A 6,140-nucleotide genomic window follows, 5' to 3' on the forward strand; every position below is an offset into this window, starting at 1 on the left:
CAATAAGTGAGAAGAAGGTGAAGTCACGTCAGATCGGGGACTTAACAACGTCCAACCTCATCAGCTGGGGAAGCCCGGTGGAGACGGCCAGGCTGGAGTCCTGACCGAGAGGCCTGGGCGGAGCGTCCTCCCTTCGGCTGAGACTCGCCACTGACCATCCCCATAAGGGCCATATTTACAGGGCAAATGACAGGGTTTGAAATTAAACATTTGTTTGCCTCCATGCAGTCTGGAGCGAACCGCATCTCTATGTTATCATGTTTCTATATTTTTACGGAGCCTGGGCTATGTGTGTCTGCCTCCCCTCCCGGATTCTATTCCGGGGGCCCAGCCCCGCCTGGAGCCCGAGGGGCTGTGGGACAAGGTTTGTAGCTCTGGGCATCCAGAACAGAAGGGCCAGTTCTGACCTGGAAGCCAGATCATATATTTAAATCACCAGGCTCCCAAGGTCATTCGCACAGCACGAGTCTCACAAACAACATCCCTTAGCCTGCCTGTGTACGTGCGGGTCCAGGTGGTCGGTTATGCGGGACACATCCCAGAAACATCCCTCCGTACAGAACAACAACCACATACCTACGAGTAGGGGACTGGGATATAAATTACGGTAACGATCAAAGTAGCAGCGGACGCAGCAACAACAACTATGTGTCGAGTGTGTATACGTGCCAAGAAATGTTGAAGAATCTACGTGGATTATTTCTTTTAGTCTCACAACAATCGTACACGAGGACAAAACAATGACGATTCCAGTTTTGCAGAAGGAGAAACTGAGGGACCGGGGTACATAACCAGCCAAGGTCAGACTGTTAGTGGCGGTTGAAGATGCCACGCTTCACCTGGTTGCCTCTGTTACCCTTTCCGCTTCCTGTGCCCGCCCGTGGGAGTCAGATCAGACCCTGGCCTTTGCGGGGGGGGGGGGGGGGGGGGGGGGGGGGGCGGCGGTGGTTGTCTGAGGATTTGGCGAGGCCCAGAAACTCCTGTACAGTTTATGTAATGATGGGTCTGATGGACACACTTCATTTGTAATACTACAATGTGACTTCCGTTTTCTGTCACAAACTCTAAAAATGAACCGTGAATGGTTTTTGTGACTTCTGTCGTAGAAATTTATACTCCAGGAGCTAGCTCTGAATTTGGCTTGGGATGCCTATCCCCGGAAGAAGCCCATGTTGAACAGCTCAGAAGGGGCCTGGGAATATCAGTTCATCAAACTTCGTGAAAAACTACGGCGGACCCTGCTGTGTGTTCTCCCTAACCTACTTTTCTTTCCTCCTGGACACAGAGCAGGACTAAATTTCCCAGCCACATGGCTGGTACTAGTCACTGTTCCATGAGCGGAAATATTGCACACCACTTCCAGGCCAACCTATGAAGGGCCCCATGAGGGATGCTCCATACTCTGGTCACTAGAGGCAGACAGGCCCAGAGAACCTACCATCTACCTGTTGAGGACACGTGGCTACAAGAAGGAAGGATCCGGGGCCCCCGAGTCACAACTTGGAGGACCCAACATGAGTAAGAAGTAGACCTATATTGTGTTAAGTCACTCTTGTTTTATCTTTGGTCACAGCAGCTAATGCTCCCCAGATGAACACAAAACCCTTGTGGGGTTCTGGTTGGAATTCTCTTACATGGACGAGAATTGCCAATTTACAACAGAGTTATCTCCTTCATGAACATAGTCTATGCCTCTATTGAATGATTTGTCTTTCATGACTTTAAATAAGATTCTTTTCTTTCCCATGAAAGTCTTGTACATCTTCTTTTAGATTTAGTCCTTAGACCACTATTGGCTTTCTTACCACTGGAAATAGCATATATATATATATATATATATTTTTTTTTTTTAACGTTCTGGGCCTTTTTTTTTTTAAGATTTTTTAAAAATTTATTTATTCATGAGAGACAGGGGGAGAGAGAGAGAGGGAGAGGGAGAAGCAGGCTCCCAAGGAGCAGGGAGCCCGATGCGGGACTCGATCCCAGGACCCCGGGATCATGACCTGAGCCGAAGGCAGACGCTTAACCATCTGAGCCACCCTGGCACCCTATATATATATATTTTTAAATCACATTCTTCAAAAAGTAGTCACCGGCATTTGGGAATGCCATTGGATTTTATTTTTAAACATTTGTTGAGATATAATTGGTATACCATAAAATTTGCTCATTTAAGGCATACAACTTGCAGAGTTTTAGTAAATTTATATAATTGTAGGACCATAATCACAATCCAGGTCTAGCGCATGACTGCCAGCCCAAAGTGTTCCCTAGTGCCCACTTGTGGCCATACCCCACTCCCACACCTAGCACCCAGGGAACCACTGCTCTGTGTCTGTCTCGAGTGCTCCTCTTCTAGAAAGTTCCTATATATGGAATTATGACTATATAGTCTTTTCTTGGATTGTCTACATAATCATGTTGCCTTGGAAAGTTTACAGTTTTGTTTCCTCCTTTCCGGTCCTTCTACTTTTAATTTCCTTTCATCCTCTATTTGCTTAGTGGTTACCCTTAAAATTTTAACATATATACTCACTTAAAATCTCAAGTTGATTGGGGCGCCTGGCTGGCTCAGTTGGTGGAGCATGTGACTCTTTATCTCGGGGTCGTGAGTTCAAGCCCCATATTGGGTGTAGAGATTACTTAAAATAAATAAGTAAATGAGCCAAGAAAAAAACCCCACTAAAGTTAATGACTCAGAAGAAACAAGGACATTAAAAAGCTTTATCCCTAATTACTCTTCTACAGGCTGTCTTACATGCTCTCTGTGAACTCCATAATATCGACATTGAAAAATTATAATCGGGGCTGGCTTAGATATGCTTACCAATTTCTTTGTTTATCACTGCTTCTGGATCCAAGTCCTTCATTCTGGGCCCAATTGCTTTCTTCCCAAAGTACTCCTTTTGTAAGTTCTTTACCTGAAAATGTCTTCATTTTGTCCTTATTCTCAAGTAATAGGTTAGTAGACCTAGAAGTACCGGTTGACCATTACTTTCTTTCAGCACTTTGAAGGTATTATTTTGCTGGTTTTGCTCTTTGCTGAGAAGGCTGGCATTTGTTGGTCTAACTGTAGGTCCTTTATCATTTAATTTCTGCGTTCTCTCTGGTCTCCTTTAAGACTTTCTCCTTGTATCTGAAGTTTCTGCATTTTCGCTGTGATAGGTGTGAATCTATTTTTATTTATCCTACTCAAGACTCTGTACTTTGTCCATCGGAGGATTCGGATCTTTCGCTAATTCTGGAAAAATTTCAACCTTATTTCAAATATCACCTTTTTCGCAGTCTATTTGTATTCCACTGAAATTCCTGGAGACAGACATACATCAGGCCTTCTCGCTGTATGTGTCGTGCTCTTAAGTGCTCTTTCAAATTTTCAATGTCTTTGTATTCCAGGCTGTGTTTCGGGCAATTTCTTCAGATTTACCCCCCAAGTTACCCAATTTTCTCATTGCTATATCTGTCTAGCTACCTAACCCTACCATAGAGTTTTATACTTCAAAGATTACATTTTTGGGGGCGCCTGGGTGGCTCAGTCAGTTGAGTGTCTGACTCTTTTTTTTTTTAAGATTTTATTTATTTATTTGAGAGAGAGAGAGAGAATGAGAGATAGATAGAGAGCACAAGAGGGAAGAGGGTCAGAGGGAGAAGCAGACTCCCCGCCGAGCAGGGAGCCCGATGCGGGACTCGATCCCGGGACTCCAGGATCATGACCTGAGCCGAAGGCAGTCGCTTAACCAACTAGCCACCCAGGCACCCGAGTGTCTGACTCTTGATCTCGGATCAGGTCTTGATCTCACAGTTGTGAGTTCCAGCCCCACACTGGGCTCCACGCTGGGCGTGGAGTCTGTTTAAAAAAAAAAAAATGAACATTACATTTTTTATTGATATTGTCAAATGTCCCCTGGGGGAGGGAAGAAGAATCACCACTAGTAGACCCTTGAGTTAAAGGTAGCCAAAGACCTAGGCAAATGGATGCCATGATATATTGAGCCGATGAAGTTTTATTCCATAGTTTTCCTCAGAATCCACTCAACATGTCATAGCGTTCATTAGCCAGGCTTGCTGGCTACCTATAACCCAGAGGTTTTCAATGGGGAGCAATTTTGCCCCCCAGAGAACATTGGGAAATGTCTGGAGACATTTTTTGGTCTCGACAGGGTGGGGAGAAGGAGTGCCTTTGGCATCTAGTGGGTAGAGGCAACAGATGCTGACAAATATCCTACAGTGTAGAGCATAGTCCCCCACCCCCAAACAAACCCAGGACAAAATATCGGTAGTGCTGAGGGTGAGAAACCCTGTTCTAACCTAACCAATTATAACGTCTTAAAGATCTCTAAGCACCTGGGTGGCTCAGTCGGTTAAGCATTTGACTCTTGATCGCAGCTCAGGTCTTGATCTCAGGGTCGTGAGTTCAAGCCCCGTAAAAAATTACTGGGGTGCTTGGCTGGCTCAGTCAGAGAAGCGGGCAACCCTTGATCTCAGGGTTGTGAGTTTGAGCCCCACAGTGGGTATAGGGATTACTTAAGTAAATAAAATTTTTTAAAAAGAGAGAGAGATCTCTAAGCTCTAAACATGATTATTTTCCTGGGTGTATATGTGAGCTAGTTAACAACCTCTGATTTGGCTTCGAGTTGGTTGTGTGCGTTTATGCTTTGTGCCTGTGTGCTTGCATTGCACAAGTATTTTTTCCTGCCTTTGAGCTTTGACGGTGTATGCATGCAATACGTTTGTCTACAGATCTCGGGAAGTGAAAAGTGCCAAAGAAAGGAAGACGTTTGCAGAATAGAGTAGAATAGAATAAAAACTTCAGACACACCTCAAAAAACCAAATACGTTTTATTTTAAATGAGCAGATGATTACAACAATATGATATGTAGGTAGGACATTTCTTCAGGAGAACTATTGGCACCCTTTCCAAAGAGTAGGCCCTTCATTCAGACCTTTTGTTTTGGACGTTTGCCCACAGCCATGGGTTTCACTTGACTCCACTGTTTCACAGAAGAACATGGTGGCACTTATTCTCGAGACGGTGGCTGTTGTGAGTCCTAGTGGGAACACGTGGGAGAAGCGTTTCCTTATTAGCATTTCTTGCCCAGTGGGAAAGCTGAGTGGGAAGTCAAGGGTGGTTTGGCCATAAAAACCCGCAGTGAAATTCCAGCTCACCGTAATCATAGTACAACATAGTACAACAACAACAAGATTTCCCAAAGGAAATCTGGGTATGGGGCACGGACCTGGCTGACCAAAAGCGCCACCTAGCCAAAGATCAGGACCACTGACTTCATAAACGTCACCAATATCAGATCCTGCACATACCAGATCTTCTCCGACATGACCCAGCTCCCGTTGATCCTGCTGTGCATCAACAACTCAACAATGGAGCCAGAGATGTTAAATCTTTGAAAATAGAAAGTTTCCCAAAGTCCAATGAACACAACGGGAATAGTTGCTGTTAAACTCCCGCGCACATCAGGCTCTGCTGCTGGCTAGGCTGATGCCGGAAGCCCAGGCCAAATAACTAAGAAGGAGGCCCATCAGTTTGAGAAAATAGTGCTTCAATTCAAGTTGACTGAAAACAAGGTGGAGGCATCGTGAAATCAAGCCAGGAACACCCAAGAGAAAAAATAAACTGAGCTATCCACAGTTTAGAAAGTGCTAAATATTTATGGCTTGCCCTTGTCTAAAAGTTATATTTAAGTGTCCTGTATATGTACTGGCCTTCAATTAGGGTTCTAAATATTTAAGGTAAGGATAAAATGACCATGGTGACAGTAGTAATTTGCAAGGCATTTTTGGAACACGATGTGACATAGCTCTCAAACGTGGAACTGTTCATAACTCTTGTCCAGCAACTCCAATTCCAGGAGTTATATACGGAAGTGCTGCTAAGAGTTTGCAAAAATATACATAGAGAGGTGTTAGTTCCAGCACCATTTATCAGGGAGAAAAGCTGGAAATAAATAGTAATAAATACATGTCTACTAATAGAGGAATGGTTAACTACATGACGGTACATACGGGATTATAACGAAATATTACAGGGCCATTACCAAGAATGAGTGAATCCACATGAACAATCTGAAGAAACTTCTGCAGTACACGAAAAAAAAAAAAGGAAAATGAATAATAATACATA

General features: G+C 44.1%; 1 pseudogene; it reads right to left on the reverse strand.

Annotated features, from left to right (window-relative positions):
* Positions 1-4,903: 4,903 nt before the first annotated feature.
* LOC112812642 (uncharacterized) lies at positions 4,904-5,569 on the reverse strand (annotated as a pseudogene).
* Positions 5,570-6,140: the final 571 nt, after the last annotated feature.

The sequence above is a fragment of the Callorhinus ursinus genome, unplaced genomic scaffold (assembly GCF_003265705.2).
Source record: "Callorhinus ursinus isolate GAN/ISIS: 27379988/994484 unplaced genomic scaffold, GSC_fseal_2.0 scaffold16, whole genome shotgun sequence".
Taxonomy (NCBI): Eukaryota; Metazoa; Chordata; class Mammalia; order Carnivora; family Otariidae; genus Callorhinus; species Callorhinus ursinus.